The sequence below is a fragment of the Onthophagus taurus genome, chromosome 7 (assembly GCF_036711975.1).
Source record: "Onthophagus taurus isolate NC chromosome 7, IU_Otau_3.0, whole genome shotgun sequence".
NCBI classification, from domain to species: Eukaryota; Metazoa; Arthropoda; class Insecta; order Coleoptera; family Scarabaeidae; genus Onthophagus; species Onthophagus taurus.
In genome coordinates this window covers 7,331,777-7,350,803 of record NC_091972.1, presented here as the reverse complement: position 1 = coordinate 7,350,803, position 19,027 = coordinate 7,331,777, and the positions used below count along the sequence as shown (strand labels likewise).

Genomic DNA, 19,027 nt, shown 5'->3' with positions numbered 1-19,027 from the left:
CCATAACGTGTACCCTCGGAATCCGACGTTATGGCCGTTGGGCAAACAAAAAGGACGCGTTGTAAATAAACAATTCCAGCGTCTGTAACGTAAGTTGAGTTATACGTTTCTTTGGTGACCAGTAACTTGGAATTTATGGATAAGAGCCGACGTTACCACCACCGTTTGTTCGTTTCCTTCATTCGTAAAATGGTCCCATTTTTTTATCATCATCAAATTTGATATTACGTTTTTATTCGAATATTACGAATTTTTTGAAGAATTTAATTCAGCTTGTTAGTTAAAATTTATTAACTTAATACGCACCACGTCCTAATCAATGAAGTTCTCCCTTTTCTCGAAAATCTCATTAATACCCGCGTACTTTCAACCCCCCTTAACATACATTCTCTGGTTACCGAATTTCTCTCCTCGGTTTTAGGCCCGTATCGAGATCAAAGCTTTCTCTCGACACCTTCTCCCTCTTTCGCATTATTTGTGGTGGCTCTTACCACCAGGAACCTCCCTTTTCGTCTCCATCATCCTGAATAATCTACAACCAACAACCCTCATTCCATTAACAAAGTAAAATAATCAATCACAATTTTTGGAAATGTGGGCGTAACTAGCACCACCCTTCCTTGATTTAGTTAGGTGTCTTTAAAGAAGAAGTTTGAGGAAGAAATAAATAAATTTAGTGAATTAGTACTAAATTAACTGAAATTTTTCTATAAATTTATGTCATGATTAGGGTTATTTATCGTAATCGAATGGAGATGTGTGTAGTTATGATGAGACGCGATTCGGTTGCTGTGTGATTTATGAAAACGTTATCGGGTGTCGAATTTATCTCTATCTGGTGGTAGGATTTTTCCGATCGCACTTTTTTAAATGCGACGCTAAACTAAAATCAATAGTGCATAAATCAACATTGACGCACACTGCCTGGTGAACCAGTTGTTGATATCGTGCTGTAGAACGCTACCAAAAAAACTGATGCTCTTTTACAATTTCGAAGCGGATAGCAGTCGAGGGGATAATATTTTTCAATTTCGGGGTCATTGCTATTGGTTTCAACCGGCATTGTTTATTTCAATGTGCAAACATTCCGGATTTATTGAAATATGTTAAAAATAATAAAGAGTTAAAAATTACAAATAAAATTGGCTCGATCTTTATTTGGTTCATTTATTATAATAGTTTTGATATCAGTTAAGCTCGTTCGTCTATATATAGACGGAACCTTAGAAATAGGATTATATTTGTTGATAAAGATTGACATTGATACGCAATCAAGTTGAAAGCTATTCTTGTAGTACGAGATAGGGGTTAATACAAGAACAAAAAATTGAACGAACCGACCTAAACATTTATCACTTTTCCAATATCAGAAATAACATCTTGAAAAGTCGTTTGTCATCTATAGTGAAATAAATCCGATTGTTTGTAATCAATCATTTTGATTTAATAGGGGTTGGAATATTAATATACTATATTAATATTATTGTACACTTCAAAATTGTTAAAATTACACAAAAGTAATTTAATAATCGCAAGTAGCACAACATTTGGGACCCACATCTCAGATTAATAAAAAATGAAAATCGACGAAAATAATATATATATAAGGCAAGCAATAAACGTCAAAACAAGAAGCCAAGAAGAAACTGCTGTTCACAAGCCAAAGCGAAGAAAACATCATAGGAGACGAGGTGCCAGAAATGCTTACTCGAAAAAAGAACATCGTCTAACAAGGATTAGAAACACTGCCTGATGTCACAATAATGAATTAACTTTAGCCCTAATGAAAACTAAGAACAACTAATCCCCAGGTATAGATCGTGTAGCCGCTGACCCGATATGCAAATTGAAGAGAAGAGTAAATCTTGCAAGGGTAGCCTATGACAACCTGAAGGTTATCTTCAAAAGTTACTGCCAATCTGGCTAAAACGCAAAACATCTGACCAATACATGTTGCCAGTTGACCCTGACCACAACAACTTCTAAAAAAACCATATTACACAAATCAAAATGAAGAGGTAAAAGAAAAAGGACGGGAATTATTTAATATAATGGAGGCCATTCTCGAAATCAGCACACAAATAAGCATCAAATCTTTTAATTCTGTTACAAAATGACCTAGTTTTAAATTTGCTTTTGCTTGTTGATACATAATATTGTAATTTTCACTTCACTGATATTATCAGTAACTAGCTTTCATTGTTCTAAATATAGCTTAAATTTTCTAAACTTCTGATTTAAGCTTCATTCCAAAAAGAATTTGTTATCTTTAGCTAATCATTGTTTATTAACCCAACTTTTTCTCCAAACTAACTCGTGTATGAGAAGGCCGAACTGGCGAAAAAAAATCGTTAAAAACTTCTTTAGTCTCATTTCTGAACTCTCAAAGTTTTCTTAATATGAGGATTTGCAACATTTATTAATATAATCGCGTGTTTTATACAATGCTAAATACACAAAAAGTAATAATGCCTGAATACTTCAGTTCTGTGTAAATTGTAAATTTATAGTGAATGTCACTGTTATGTACACGCAACGATACCAAGTTTTATCAAATGATCATGTAATTTACTATGCAGACCTATAGTGCGCTATCAGAATCGATTGAGTGTGTATCTCTGATTACACATATTCGCAACAAAAATTTAAATTTAATTTAAAACAAGAATTGTGTTTTATTTCCAATATCCTTGAAACAAGTTGACAAATTTTTACTATTAATTGATCTCCTTTCATTGAGTGATTACCATGAAAGATAAGGAAGAAAGAAAAACAAGAAATCCTTTGTGATATTTAGACTTTAAAAAGATTTATTATACCAGTTTGGGGCCCATGTGGCCCTTTTCGTACCGTTATATTAAGACGGACGACTTAAGCGGGGATTTGTCGGTAAAATTCGCTTTTTTTCTTTACGTGTGCTAAGTTACAACGCTTTCCAACCTCGATCCTTTTTTTAAATGTAAAAAAAGGTTTCTTTAGAATTTTTATCACGACGACGGTTTCGAAATCCCTTCCATTTCGCGAATCGTCAACTATAGGAAAAGGTGTCGTAAAATAGGAAACAGTAAAAAATATTAACTAAATGGGATTTTGAGCTGATACGAACGGTTCCATTTGATAAATTAAGTGAAACCAAGCGGTTATCGATTTAATTAGCTTAAAACCCCCAAAAATAAAAAGAATTTTAACATAACACATCATTGAATTAGGTATAACTACTTTAAATATCACATCATAAATCTTCACGAAAGGTAGATTATAAATTATTGCCAGTTATAACTAAATGATATGAATGGGCCATGTGACTTGTTATGTACATTTAGCAAACCACATTTAGCACTACATTACAACCATTTATTACGAATTTGTTTTGTTAAATAATATACGAGACGTGACTTGTAATCAACAATTACAGTTTAAATTGATCATAATTAGATGTTTGTTTTAGAACTATATGAAGTCGTGAATTATTTATCACCTACGCTTTATATCTTTTAAAATATTTAAATTTGATTTATATAAGGGGTGCATATTTCTCACCCACATCATTTTTTCCTTCGTCAACTTGTCACTGGAGCTCTATTTTATCTAAACCTACCAGAACCAATCAATCACTACGCGATTTCATTGACGTATTTAGATTTTTCTGAATTTTTTAGTGAGGGTGCATAAAATGAATTATAATGGATTTATTCTAACATACTAAAATAGTATAGAAAAATGTAGTTTTATAATAAATTCATCTAAAACAACTCGTTCTATTTCATACATTAGAATTCCTCCTTTACGAAATTAATGGATAATAAACCTAGTATACAAATAAGATATAATCATTCGTTTTAAAAGAAAAGTCTAGACACTTTTGGAAGCTTCTTCTAAAAAGCTTTAACCAACGAAGATGTTTGGAATTTCACCGGCAGGTGGTAGTTAGCGAACCCGATGCGGTGGCTTAGAGGTGGAGAAAGGGCTTTAAATAATGATTTAAGATCTCCTGGGCCACACAACAACACAGTAGGTGTAATAATAAAAGCCGTAGTAGACAGGAGCCGGCAGGCAAAAGCAGCAAGTGAAGCCGCAACAGTATCGATTTGGTCGACCGTCGGAAAGAGAACCGGAAGGGCCGTCACGCCCTATCCGCGATAAATCAACACGCGGCGGTCGCGAATTGAGTTGTGGCCGAACGTTCCGAAGCCGAAGCCCCGGCGTCCCGACGCCCTGCCGATTAATGGCCGTACGTGCTGAATTCCCGATACGTCAATTTAAACATTTTCGGGATGTCAAGTTGTCGACGCCATCGACGACGCCCTCCGAACCATCGGCATCAACGACAACTTCGGATTTTCCAAAGGTTTTTGTTTCTCTTTTTTTTATAAGCGTGAAAAGCAGCTCAACATCATGATAGATTTACGGATAAAATTGATTGCAAATTGAATTTATTCTTTTCTTTTTTGTATACATAGATACATATCAATAGTTTATTAAAAACAATCTTGTTGCTAGTTTTGTTTAGTGCATTTACGTTTCTAGATTATTTAACCATTTTCATTTACTATACGCAATAAATCCATTGGGAGTTTTAGAAAAACAGTTCCCATGGTGGACGTGCCCAACTTTATATCGCATCGCGTCCAACATAAATCCACGCCCAACCCTTGCCATGGAGAGAGAACCAAACTTCGCCAACAGGTTATTTTGGGGTTACGAGAATTTAATTTTGGGTGGAGGAGCCGGGGCAAAGTTCGTTCTGATGAAACTCATACTCCGTTTCCCCTCCTTTTCGAAAGCGGAACATTACTTTCAGATACTGCTCGTAAAATATGGCATACATAATGTATGGTTATTGCTCAAAATGTCTCTTTGTTGCGTGTACTGCCCACATTTTGGAATCTTTTTAGTTTAAGCTAAACTTTGGTTCATGTGTTCATAAATTACATTTTTTTTTGTTCGAAATCGATAACAAAACCAGGTGGTAATAACGGTAAATTAGTATGTTTCAATAATTCATTCATTCGGCTTTGAAAAATATCGTGAAATACCTATTGTATCGATAAAACATCATCGCATACATGTATTTATAATGTACGTTAGTCTCGGTGATTACATCAGCTAATGTTAATAGTACAAACATTATTGAATAATAAATAAATGGGTTTATTTTGTGGGATATTCCAAAAGAAAATTGTATAGAATTCTTTTGTTAAAAAAATAAAATTTTTTTGTTTTCTCGCTCAAAAAGTTATTCAGTTTTGAACGCGACCACTAGCTAAACTAAAGTCGATAACTATGCACTTTAAGTTCAACGCGATGGCCTAAGCGAGGTTAAAGTAAACGGTTTTTCATTAAGAATAACATTTTACCAACCTTGATAAAAATGTTTTTTGAGAGAGAAATTTGATAAAGACTCTAATTGAGAATATCAAATGTTTGAGTATGTTTAATTCTGAATAAAAATTACTTTATATGCAACTACACTTTATACTCGATATAATACCCTATTTTTTGTAATTATTGACAGGCTAAAAATGGAGGGCAAATTGCTTTATAGAAAATTTCATTTCAAAAATAATGCAGTTGTTAAACAAAATAAATTGAAATGAACATGAAATTGTTAAAATAATTGCACCGTCAGAATGAAAACTGATTATATACATACTGTAATAATTTTAACATTATCTTATTGTTAGTTCACCAAGAGAACATAACCTAGAATTTGTGACAGAGAGATTTTTTGTTGGTGAAAATCTTATCTTAAACCGTTTTGTTTACTTCCAAATGTATCAATTATTGTAGTTCAGCTCCTAAAGCACATTTTTCATCCATAGTTTGAGGTTTTAACGTTATTTTGAGGAAGAAATCCTTGATTTAAATCTGAATTTTTCCAACTTTACTCATTGTTGAAATTTGGCGTGTACTCCAATGTATGTCTAAAAACAAGAAAAGACAACGTTGAATACGAAGTTTTATTACGTTTCATAAAGGAATAAGGGAGAAATCAACGAAAAAAGAATTAAATTTTGAAGGTTAATTCCGAGAAAAATCAAGAGATGACGCTAGTTTCGAAGCAAGATTTTTGAATTTTGAAAAGGGCGCGAAGCTAAGGGCCAATCAGAAACGAGGAAAAAACAGTTGGAGTGCCGGGGTATATAAGGAGATCGCGAACAGGGAGTGAGAGAGTCGTCATCAGACCAGCGTCGAATCTGCGTCGTCAGATAGAAGAAATTTTGAATCTCAAGAGATAACCTCAAAAATTTAAGATATTTTTTTTAAAAGTCAAATCAACTTACAATATTAAAATAAAAAGAGAATCATCCTACAACCTATTCCGAGAACTACTGATACTTCTTCGAGATCATCCAAGACCCTATTTCCGAAGAACAAACAGTTCAATTTCCCGTAAGAAGAATCCTGTAGACAATCCAGAAAATTAGTTAGTGCCCCGAACACAAGAGACAATCCATAATCCAGATACCACATTGAACTCCAATCCTTTCTTTTACACAGTGAGTCGGATGATAATTTTATTTTATTATTTAACATAACCTACAAAAAGAAAAATCAAAGAATCAAACTCAAAGAACAACTCACAAGAGTTTCCTATAATTTTTATCAATATTTACTTGTGTGTAAAGATTTATTAGTTTTCTTGAATATATTATTTATTTAATTCTATTTTTCTTCAACGAGTTTGATGACAACTTAAGAAGTCAGCCATTTGTTATTTTCAAAGAACGGTTCTAACTAGTTTTATCCTACTGTCTCTCTCAAGTAATAAACGGGTTCTCTCTAATATCGATATTTCAGTCGATAACCGCAGTTATCTATTTTATTTAAAAATTTATCTCGTAAATAAACATTGTTATTAAAGTAAATTTAGGAAAACCATTTTTTTTTGTTACTCATAAAACGAGTTAATTTGATTTTGTGTTAATTAAATGAATTTTTTGTCGAACCTGATTAATATTCTTTTGAACCTGAACTTGCCCGAAACCCTGAGTTTTTAATAAGAGTCTCTTAAAATTAAAGAAACCCAAATTTATAGATTAATAACTTGTGTATAAAACATCACACAAGTAAAACAGCACAATATATATTATTTTTTTCGCGATAACTTAATAGTCTGGAATTGGTACCGAAAATAATTAAACAACATTTAATCACAAAACTACATTTAAAATTTTTTGTTAAATGTTACCTCGCAATATTGACTTACAACATTACAGCAATTATTTAACTTAAACAAACAGCTTTAAATTAGTGTAATTATGAACAAACAGCATTAATAATCAAGTTAAACTAAAACTAGAACTAACACTAGCGCTATCACTAGAACTAACACTAGATCTAGAAACTTTCGGGTTTAGCGTTTCGGATGCCATCTTCAGAAACAAGTTCTAAGTGACGAAATCGATAAAACCCGATAAACTCCCGCTCTATTGAACAGGGTTAGTTTGTCTTTGGCCATCGGATATTGGTTACTGGCACACCAGTAACGAAAACTCTATTAAGTCCCTCTATTAAAGTTAATCTTCTGCCCAAAAATTGAAGAGTAAGTAACAGAATACTCTTTGATAGCTCTTAGATGAGACTAAGCTTTTTTCTATGAGCTTACTATGCATTTAATGCGTTATGTAATTATAATTGATCGTATATAAACATATAGACGGAGGTGGAGTGGATATAGTGAAAAGAAGGTCCTTTCAATGTGGGCACAGATACTATATAACGTAGCACCTGAGGGTTAGATTTGTACTGAGGAGGAAATCATGAAATTATTGAGGCTTGAACTAGAAAGCTAACGTGTGCATAAACCTGTTATAATAAGATTTCACGAGGACAATAGGGATGAAGACAATGAAGATGATGACATTGTGGAAATAAATAAATAATATTTCAAGTTTTGCAATAATATTTGGTGTGCAATTAAAACTTAACTTTCTTATAATTAATATATGTACATCTCGGCAAGACTACACTCATATACGCTAGGTGTATTTGGTTGTCTATTTTTTCAAAAATACATTTAATTTAAACCTATTTCGAAATCTTATTAGGTTTTAAGCGACGAGTCATTCGCGTTACACGTGGTATGGACCAACAATACTCTAGAATTGTATAAATGGTGACTTTAGGATTTACAAAATGTTTATTCGATAATAAAATTGATAGATGAATTGACAATAATCTATTTCGAACAATTTATTTTTATAACTAATAATATAGATGATATAATACCAGTGTTTTTGAATGGAAAAATAATATTTTATCATAAATGACTAAAAAGCGTATATTGACGCCTTTTGGTTCGTAAAACCGAGGTTCCAGCGTAATAATCAATAAAAAACTATAATCACATTTTCTGTAGTTATCATCCTGTATAAAATCATCTTGTTGTTCTCTTTGGTTGTATGTAAATAGGAAGCGAATGCAAGCGACACTTTACAGTTTGCTCTTTGGCAATCCCACAGCGTGCTTGCAGGAGTGTTATTGTCCAGGGTGTTTTGTTGCTAAAATAGCGCCTGGATACGGCCGCCACGGCGTCGGCTGTCCGTTGGCCGGCAAACGAGAATTAATTATCAGGTTGGAGCTGCCGGGGCGTCTGCAGGACGTGAATGTGACAGGAGTGTGGAGTTTCCAGTTGCCACACCTCCTCCTGCTAGTTCCACGTCAGATCTGATAACGCTTTGTTACTAGAACTATAGTTACAATTGGCAAAAATATTAGATTACAAAATACAATCATTGGGGTTTTAGAAATATATAAAACAAAATGTAATTTTTCACTTTGAATGTTAGTGTTCGTTTTGAGCGCTACAATACATATAAACATAGTATAAAATAGTCATATATTTCTCAAAATTAAAGTGTAAAAGAAAACAAAAAGCAAAAAATATTGGAAATATTGGTTCATAGGAAAAATAAGCCATAAGCGACATTTACTTGATTTTTCAAGTAACAAAAAAAACTTTCATCACGTTGTAAAAATAGGCATTTGCCAAAAGTTGTTTTCAGTTATTGCTTTAACTGCTGAATGCAGACTTCAAAATCCAGTTTCACGGTGTAGCTAAGTAAAAAGTGACCATTAGTTATGCAGTTTTGGCTTGGCAACGTCGATGTCTTTATAATCAAATGATCTTATTGAAAAAGAAAAAAATACTGTCAGAGAATTTTATTTTTCATAGACCTAAAATAAATGTAAAATAAAATATAATATAATTCTATTACACTGTATCATTCAAGTGAGCAGAATTTTGTGAGGTAGATTTCGGAATCTGCGAAACTATAACTAGATTCTGTGGTATTAAATGTGCATAACCGGAACTGTTGGGGAATAAATTAATATAGCTCGTTAGTGCTTTTCGTAGGTCGAAAAAGGACCAAGAGAACCGAAACGGTGACGCATTCTCTTCGTGATCTTGCGCCATGGCGACCCAGCTCCCAATTTTGCACTTGACTTGAAGCAATTAGCGAAGTTTGATATTTAAATATTAATAAAGGAATAGAAAATGAACATTGCAATGAAGATCGAGAACTTTATACACTTTTATTTGATTTCTTATACCCTTCGATCAACCCACTTATAATTTCGCTTCGATTTCTGGTCAAATTTAAAAAGTTTTAAAGACTTCATTTGATAGGTCAGAATTTTTTGAGAAGTTTACTTTTTCAAAAAGGTTTATTTAATCTCGAAAAATTTAGATATTAAACTTAATCGATATTCGTATCTAGGAAAACGTAGTTCTCGGTCAGAAATCCAACACCATTAATCATGTAAATGGTGAAAACTCGTAACGTGTTCACTGCAGCGCGTTTTTTTTTTGTTCTAGATCAAAATCGTGCATCCCTTGTGTTGGAAAATTATACTCCCTAAAGAGAATAAAATTGTTATATTCATTACTCCATAATAATTGAAAAGTACAAAATGAGTAGAGAGCCATTTCATGTTTAATACAATTTTCTTGCCCTACCTAAAAAATTAATAATAAACTTATTCAAAAATAAATCAATTATGCAACAAGCATCAAAGTAAAAAGTTGCGCGTGTGATGACGTAAAATCCGCAATAAACCTCGTTTATTTCACGTTGTTTATTTTCCTCTCCCCACATTTATTTTTTGCTTTTTTGCAAAGTTGTAAAAGCTAAACTTATTTAGGTACTATCTCATTACGGACTAATTCCCTTTGCGTTTTAATTACTCTCACGATACAGAAGGAGAGTGAAAGAGCGTCGCCCTTTCGACTTTACGATGTACTTAAACCGCGGCCGTAGCGATTTTAACGTTTCCTACGAGCCACGTAAACTCCTGCAAAACCAATGAGTTCGAGGGACGTTAACTGCTAAAGAGGCCAACACCGCAGATGACGCAGTATGTTTACGGTTTTTACAAGCTTAGATATCACAAATCTAAATACGACTTTATTTCAATAAAATCTTTTTTAAATCAATTTTCTCTTGATATCATTCAATCAAAACGATATAAAATCATTACATTTCTCCCGTATAATTGTTTGAAATTGAGATTTAAATCTAAAATAAAACTTTTAAGTTGTTAAAAGTAAAATAAATTCTGACGCGATAAAACATACAAAGAACTCAGTTGAACAAAGTTGAATTCGAACAAAGAAAAAAGTACTAAAAAGTCACTTCATTGTGTGCTGCGAAGTTAAACATTTAGGTTGTAAGATGTTTTTAAGATAGGAATTGCCGTTTATTTTGGAAAAATTTTATTTATTTTTGTATCTTTCCGTTTTAAAATCGATCGTTTTTCGTCTTCCAAATTAGATTTTGAAGATGACGATGCGACGGTTTCGACAGACTTCAATTTCTATCTAAAAGATATTACATTCAATTGCATCCTGTCCGTCCTTTTCGCAATGTAAACGTGAACGGCGAACTAAGAGTGAATTTAAAAATCCGGCGATATGATTTGTTTATCGTGACATATTGATATTCGTTTACCACTATTATTTTTAATTATTTTGAATGATTATGATAATATCATATGGTGTTATGTTAATGTAAGTTTTAAAATTGAAATAAATATTAATATTTATTCGAGTTTAAAATTCAATTATTACTTTCCCCGTTTCGAATTCTAAATAGTACCTTATATTTGAATGAAAATGAAGGGAAAGATGATAAAATATGGAATAACACTTAAAGTGCCATTAATACTTTACAAATTTATGGAATTCTTATGCAGATTCGAATGGAAATTAAATTAGGATTAACACATTACGATGGAAAATACAATTTCATGCAAAAAAAACTATGGCAACTATATTTTTAGCTTTAACTTTGTATCATTGTGATTTTATCATTTGCAATTTACTCTATCATTATTTCTGCTATCTATCTTTTTTTTACATTCATTCGGCAATCGAGTCCTTTAAAGGGAAAATTGTAACGTGCCGGTGTTTCACCACCTATATTTTACCATCATAACTGTCAGACGGTTGGTTGTGATGTGGTTTCCAACCTCCCCTTTTCAACTCTCTCCTTTTTTACGAAGCTACTTATTGACAGGTAGATAACGGATGATCCTGGTTTGTCGTGGTTTACCAACAAGTTTTGATTTTACGAATTTTTATCACCCACTATAAAGTAGTTTCGATGCGACAGGTGATCGATTAATCACTCAATAGATTTTTTCTTTCGAATTGTACGATTTAAAACTGTGATTTAAGAATAAATTTTTAAAAGTATAAAAGAGTTGAAAGAAAAATATGAGATTGTCGAAGATCTAGGAAAAGTATAAAATCTGGATTTGGTTTTTTTAAACATAACTTGCAGATGTAGACCTAAAAGAAATTATTAAGAAAAGTACATGTTGAAATCTTTTTCAAAACTAAAGTAATTTTATATAACACGACTCTTACCTCCTGTTCGCCCTACGTAGAGTGCATTCGTGTTACAAGTTCGAACATGATACAAGTTCCGTTACAGCTCAGTAAAAATTTATGCGAATACGGAAGCAGTTGTAAATTTTCGAAAACGATCCGAATATCCGTTACATCACTATTACAATTTATATTTTACATTGCCATATTTTTTTGACTTATAATTCTATGGTGTCAATAGTGACTCATATTCTTGTATAGGAGACAAGATAAAGAGATGTATACCGTGACGCTCTATACTGCTTTAAGAGAGCTTATCTACCTGACTTGTACGAGGCACTACTTAACATCGACTGGACTCATTTATTTACGTTATCATCGGTTGAAAAATCCTGTAATGTTTTTTATAAAGCATTATACAAAGTCCTGGACGCTCACCTGAACCTAATAGGAATGCTTGGATTAATAAAACACTACCATAAATTGTATAGCAAAACTCATTGCAGATATCATCGCACAACTTTCAGTCGACTTCGTCGAGTATAAATCAAGTGTTTGGAAAGGGGCATAAAAAAGGAACTAAAGAACTTTTGACATTTTGTTAACATGAGCAAAAACAAGACTCTCAAGTGGGCCAGTGAAAGTGTGTCCGATTTGCCAACAGTAATTAACTTATTTGCCGATCATTTTAAAACTATGTACTGTCCTGCGTCAATTGAACCTAATTCTGTCACCTATGGTATCTCCAAAGTTAGTTGCAACGAAATGGTTGAATGTTTCAAAAAAATCAAGGCAAAGGCTACAACGTTCCTAGATGGGATTCCTGCATTTTTAGTCAAGGACTACGCCCCTGCACTCTTACATATTTTCAACCTAATAATCAACAACTCTGAATTGGCAAACTTGAATACTGCTGTAACGTTTGGTTCCGACTTTTTTGAGACAATGGGAAACATATCAACATCATATACTCTCTGTCAGAACTCGTTGAATACTTTGTGGCGAAGAAATTCGTTTAGAAATTCATTTATTTTTGTATGGCTTTTTGAGTGTATGCAATTTTCATATCTCAACATATATTTGAGAGAAGTAAAGAAATAAAATGTTGAGTAATTTATTGTGTTACAATCAATATGGTTCCAATTCTAAATACTCAACAATAATAAATCAAAAACGCTGACCAATACTGCTTTTGTTGGTTGCTCAATCGTCCACATATATTGTTCAATATGCCATTTGGGGAGACCGTACCAAACCTACTAGAATATACACACATAATGTTTGAATATTGTACAAACAATGATGGTCCGTTGATCCATATCCTCGATACTTTGATGAATCGCCGTTCGTATCTCCTCTGGCAATTTGTACGGAATTTAGTATTTCACCTGTGGGAACACGTCAATAATCGACGTTTAAAGTCGGCATCTACCCGATAATTTGCTACCTGGTATATCGACGGTGAAGTTTCATTCCATTGCACTTCACTTGAATCGGAACATAGAGAGAAAGAGAAGTGTACTAACACTTATTGGCTGACATAGCAGATATGCACACTCACGGAAAGTGGAATTCGCGAATTGAAATTGGTGAATGAACAAAGAACCTATAGTGGATTAATAAAAAAATATGGACATCGAAATTGCTAATTTAATTTTTTTGCAATCAATTTTAGAACACAAATAAAATTAAAATGACTTAAATCTATCTACCGTTAACAAAATCCTAGATAATTAACTTGTCTTGCGGCTAATAGAATTCAACCAAAACGAAAATACTTGTGTACGTGCAAGGAAATTCATTTTAAAGAAAAGTGGAGTTGAATTGTTGGCCTCCATCCGGCGGCATCTGTAACAAAGCTGGTGGTTGTATGTTGGTGTAACGGTTTGTTTGAGAATTCCACAACACTTTCCTCCCGACATTGCATCCTCCCCATTATTCAAGTAGACGTTTGTGTATGTATCGAGTAAACAAATTACCGTTTCCACCGGGCGATAGCTGATGCGGCATTGCGTGCTTCGAAGATAATATCCAGGGAGACTACTGGTAAACGTCACCCGGTTACACATTCGTGCATTCGGTTTCCGGGTTCGAAATTCGCATGATCCGGCCTCGCTTATGAGGCGAATATGGAAATGCTAAACGTGGAAGTTGACATATCTCAACTCTATCTCACTCACTCCAATTGATTTATAATAGAATGATTTTAAGCTGGAAGGGAAATGTGTTATCGGTCACGACATTTAGTAGTCCCATAAAAGATATTTTTAGACATTGATAGTCATGATTCTAACCCGATTTTGTATTTTATAAGTTTTCATTGATGTTGAAGTTATCTCAAGAATCCGGCACCATAACATTTTTAGCAACTGGATATTATGTATAAAAGGTTGGAAGATTCATGCTATTTCAAAAAACGAGTATTTCTTTGGTTACCCATCTCTACTTTTGGACACTTTTCTGTGTAATGCTCGCTCTTCTCTGAAACGTATGTCTTGTTTGGTAAAACTTTCCAGAACAATGCACTTTCATAAATATTATAAACTTGATCGGGAGTTAAATTCAGGTCATACACTTTTTTTATAAAAAAGCTAAAACTTTATGGCTGTGGCGAATATTATTTTCCGCGAGAGTCTTCTTGTAACGATGAATGATGTAACTATGAATATAGATGGTTAAATCAGAGTTAAATTTGAGTCAGTGTAACTATCATACAAGAAATAACTATAAATAACTATTAATTTAAGTCATTATTTTAATAAATGATGAAAGCTTTCAACTTGAGGGAAACTTTCTTAATTAACCAGCTTTGCCTTAAGTGTGTTCTCACTAATTAATGCAAGTCCCAGACGTTCCTAATACCGCAAAATCGACGATTTGACTGGGATAAATCCTGACGTAATTATTAATCCGACACCGGAGGACGCCAATATCTCTTATTCAATGTCCGATAATTAACCTGAACGAGGTCACCCTAACTCTCACCCCAACCCTCACCCCACTCTCACTCCAATCCAAAAGACAACGAAAGGGAAGGTCACAACACCCCATTTTGAATGGATGTGGATTGGATCAATTATTCGAGCTACTTTAAGCCGTTTTCATCATTAACGCATAAACAATTTTGATTACAAATGTTTAAGGAAAACCCCCAATAATTAAACATACCAAAATTTAAAAAAAAACGTTTTTATAGTGAAGTAGAAATTCTCAACTTTTATTTTTATCCCACAAAACAATTTTTATGTTCTCTAAAGAAAGTTTACTCCGTAGGGAAGCACAAACTTAATCGGGTTATGCAGGTGGTAAACTTCTCTAAGTTTCATCGTGGTTTTCTCTAGAGTTGGACCAACGTCAAGAGGAATCTTCCCTCCCATACACTCGACGACGACGTCGCAACTCTCATTAAGAACGTTCTCAGACTACCTCTTATTGAGAGTCGCGTCCCGGTGTAAATTGTTAGTCATTCAAGTTAATTCACGTGTACCCAAGAGTCGAGGTTAAAAAACTCTTTTCTGTATGAAAGAAGTTTTTCTACAAAAATGAAGATGTGTGTACCTACTAGGGATGCTAATCTTAATTAGAAACATCCCCTAATTAATAAGAGGGCCAAAGTCGCGGGTCTCGCAATTTGTTAAGGTGGGTAATAAAAGGAAAAAGCTGTGACCGTTTTCCCAGGCGAATGTTCTCTCATTTCCCACAACCTGGGTTACCACTATCTGGCCTGTTATCAATTCTAGTGTCCACCAACACTCCGAGGTTACTTCCAATAACCACCAGGTCCGACGATAATCAAACTCTCCAACTCCCCTCTGATACCCTATTGTATCCGGAAACAATTTCCCGTCGCACTTAGGGAGGAAGTTATTGTTTTTATGACCGCTTCATCAGGGGGGACTCCCTCTGAGATTGCGATGAGGAAATTATCACGTTATCAGCGTTTCCTATCGTTAAACCGATATCGTTAACACATTCTACTTGTTTACACGTTAGCGTGGACCTCGTTATTAAAACGGTTTATGATGTTTTTGTTCTAACCTAGATTCGATCTTAATACATGACTAAATTTATGGATTTTCAACACACCTAAGTTTCTCTGTCTTAAAAGATTTTTTCATTTTGTAATCAAGATTTTTTTGTTTCAACGACTAAAAAAAACTTATTTAATTTCACACCTAAAAGTAAACTGGGGTTGTCATTTTCAGTCCGAGGTAATGGTCAAAGTTAAGTGGTCAGGAAAGCATTATGGGTAATGGACATCTCGTTCTCTCTCTCTCAGTCTGATAATATCGTTTTTGGTCTGAACAATACCGAGCGCATGATTAAGCTTTTACGAAACCGCTAAATTGGTGTTCTTTCCGGGCCAAATGAGCACCCGGCTCTCGCGTTAACTGTAAACACCGTTGATTGCGCTAAAAATTAAAGGAGAAAAATGAAAGCGAGAATTACCTTTAACTAAAAAAATCATATCTTTGTACTTATTAAAATTATGGCTTAAATATTTTTTTTTGTTTCAGATGTCATTCGGCATCGTTTTATAACTGACTACAACGATACCTAAAATAATTCGGTAAGTAGCTTATAAGAAAACTTCTTAATGTTCTTAAAATCGATCTAATGAATCATTCAAAACGCAACTTTCACATTATCATAACATAAATATTTAACGAATAAATCGGTAATTTATAACTGATACACCTTGGGACTACTAGCAAAAGTTATGTCTGACACAAAATAAAAGTTTAAGGTCGATCGAGAGGCTTCACTTTGGAAAAGTTTCCTTTGAAGTGCTCCTTTTCCCCGAGTCAAATTTGTAAGTGTTTCGTTTAAGTTTAATGGCTTGGTCAGGATCGGAAGTATACGCGACGGTGAGGAAGGAAGCGAAAAAGCTCGAAGCAAAGAAACTCGTCGAGGAAGTCATGAATATAAAGAAATTTACTTGAACTCGAAATAGAGTTTGGCAATTTTTCGAATAACGGTCGTTTGAATTATAACCACAACGAAAATAAATTTAAAATGAATCCATTTAATGATATTAAATTGCATGATGTTCATATTTACACCGCTTGTTCCAATTAATTGTGGTTTTACTGTTAATTACAAGGCTTTTCAATGTTCTCGGACAGGTAATCAAAAATATCCGAAAATTCGTACGTGTAAACAAATAATCAATCAAACTGAGAACAGCTTGCCAATTTGTTTGAAATGTTTACAAATTAAATGTTAATTAATAATTTAATTAATAAGAACATCTGATTTTAACAAAATTATTATTTTAATACTTCTTTGATTAATAATACTGCAACTAGCATTGAAAATTTCATTTTAAATCAAGGTTTCGAAAGATTTCCTGGACGTTGTAATTTGAGGAAAAAATTGAAAAAGAATTCAAGTGAGAAATTGCGGAAAGACAAAAATTTCCGCTATTTTATTATTGTCATTTTCCTTGTAACGAAACTCAACTCTTATTGAAATTAAAATTGTGCGGTGTGGTGTAAAAACGATATTGTGGAAAAACAAGGATTTTTGAGCCGGGTTGCAGTTATTTTTCATATAACAATTTATTGGAAAAAGAATTACATAATTTTTTTAACGTATTCTTTACAATCTTATTTATGTGTAACATTTCTCTCTTTCTGTGTTTGATGTACCAGTTCGATCTTTTTTATCGCTGGATCATATAATTGATTTAGTTTCACTTTTGGCACAACTTGAATTTCTTCAAGAGATACGATTTTATAAAATAGTTTACGATTACAAACCAAAAATCTATCCTTCAATCTTTTTCTTAAAGTCACAACCTCGGCAAAATTGTTCTATCCTCATCTTTATCTTCTATTATAAGTCTTAGGAATTACCCCAGATGTTCCGTCCATGATATTTCAATCATTTTACGAATTACCCACATTTCAAAAACTTTTAGTCGTCGCATCGAGCGGAGTTCCAGCTCCATGATTCATTCCCATACAGAATGTTGAAAAAATATTTGCTTTCACGAATCTGGGATGGATATGATAATGGATATGAGAAATGCTCCAAAAAATTAAGAAAAAAATTGTATCAACAATAAATTAATGAATACAGCTCCTCGATATCGTTTTCTTTCCTTCATTAACTTTTAGAATTACAGAAAAAAAAACAATTTCAAATTCCTTTTATACTAAAACCCCACACGTCTTATTTCCTTTTCATCTCCGATCCCCTTTTAAAAAATACACACATAAGGTAATTCAAGCGTAAATTTTGTGTGGAATAAACGTAGTGGGTTTTATCTGCTCTTTTTTCGTTTAGGCTGGAAGAGGAGAATCTAGCACCACAAATAAAAGCACCACACTGTCCCTGACAGCTTGAAATAACATGCCCTAAATGCGAACTTCATTTCGTCGGATCCTGAAGCTTTCTCTTCTTGCTCTTTTCCCTTTCCCATCTTTCGAATATATTCCGCGGGTAGATTTCGTTTGTACGAGAGAGATTTTACCATTCTTTCCCATCCTAATGGCCTAGCTCTGCGTCTTCGTCGCAGTTATAAATGCATAATGTAAAAAGATCTGATGCGGTCGCCCACCTTTTTAGAGATTGAAAAGTGGAAAAGATAGAAAATGCTCTAGCAATTATGTTTTCTCTTTGGCTTTTCACAGAAGGTTGAGTTCGGTTGAGTTTCAGTTCGTGAAGGATTTCTTAAACACGTCAATTATCCCGGAAAATTTTTCAATTTTTGCTTTCGGTTTACTTCCCCGCAGCACATTCACCAGTTCATTCTCATGAGGGAATTGAATTTAAAAACTTTACGTGACGTGCCCGCGTGAAGTTTGATAGTTTTAAACTGCAACAAGGAAAATTTTAATGAAGTTCACCGCTCTCTTCTCTCTCTATGATGGAAAATGTTTGCCGACGTGAAAGTTTATTACCGGATGGACTCATTTTTCTAGTAGGACACTTCCTAAATTGCCTAATTTAAAATGAAGAGGAACACTTTGAAGACTTTCAAATTTTATTATTTAACACTTATTCAATTTTATTATTAAATTAGTAATGGAGTATAAAAATAATGAAAACGTTCAATAGTTATGATGTCATAATATAATCCAGTAAGAAAAAAAGTGCGCAGTAGTGAATCATTTAGTGTCTACATTATTTTATAATTGTAAGAAAAAAAAATTAAAAACAAAAACTAAAATCTCAACTGATTAA

The 19,027-nt window shown here is 33.4% G+C and overlaps 1 protein-coding gene and 1 long non-coding RNA gene across 5 annotated transcripts in view; one reads left to right on the top strand and one right to left on the bottom strand.

The window, feature by feature from the left end:
• The window catches only part of LOC111422787 (defective proboscis extension response 12), a 135,697-nt gene that overhangs the window by 91,965 nt on the left and 24,705 nt on the right, over positions 1-19,027 (top strand). For all 4 annotated transcript variants that reach the window (XM_023056020.2, XM_023056021.2, XM_023056018.2 and 1 more), the window contains one exon: positions 16,354-16,406. The gene's annotated coding sequence lies outside the window, so the exon portion shown is untranslated. The remainder of the gene's footprint in view (positions 1-16,353; positions 16,407-19,027) is intronic.
• On the bottom strand, positions 4,417-6,705 carry LOC111422789 (uncharacterized). Its single transcript, XR_002707377.2, has 3 exons — positions 6,618-6,705; positions 6,285-6,540; positions 4,417-5,924 (listed from the first exon to the last, which is right to left on the bottom strand). It is a non-coding gene; the product is annotated as an uncharacterized lncRNA (long non-coding RNA).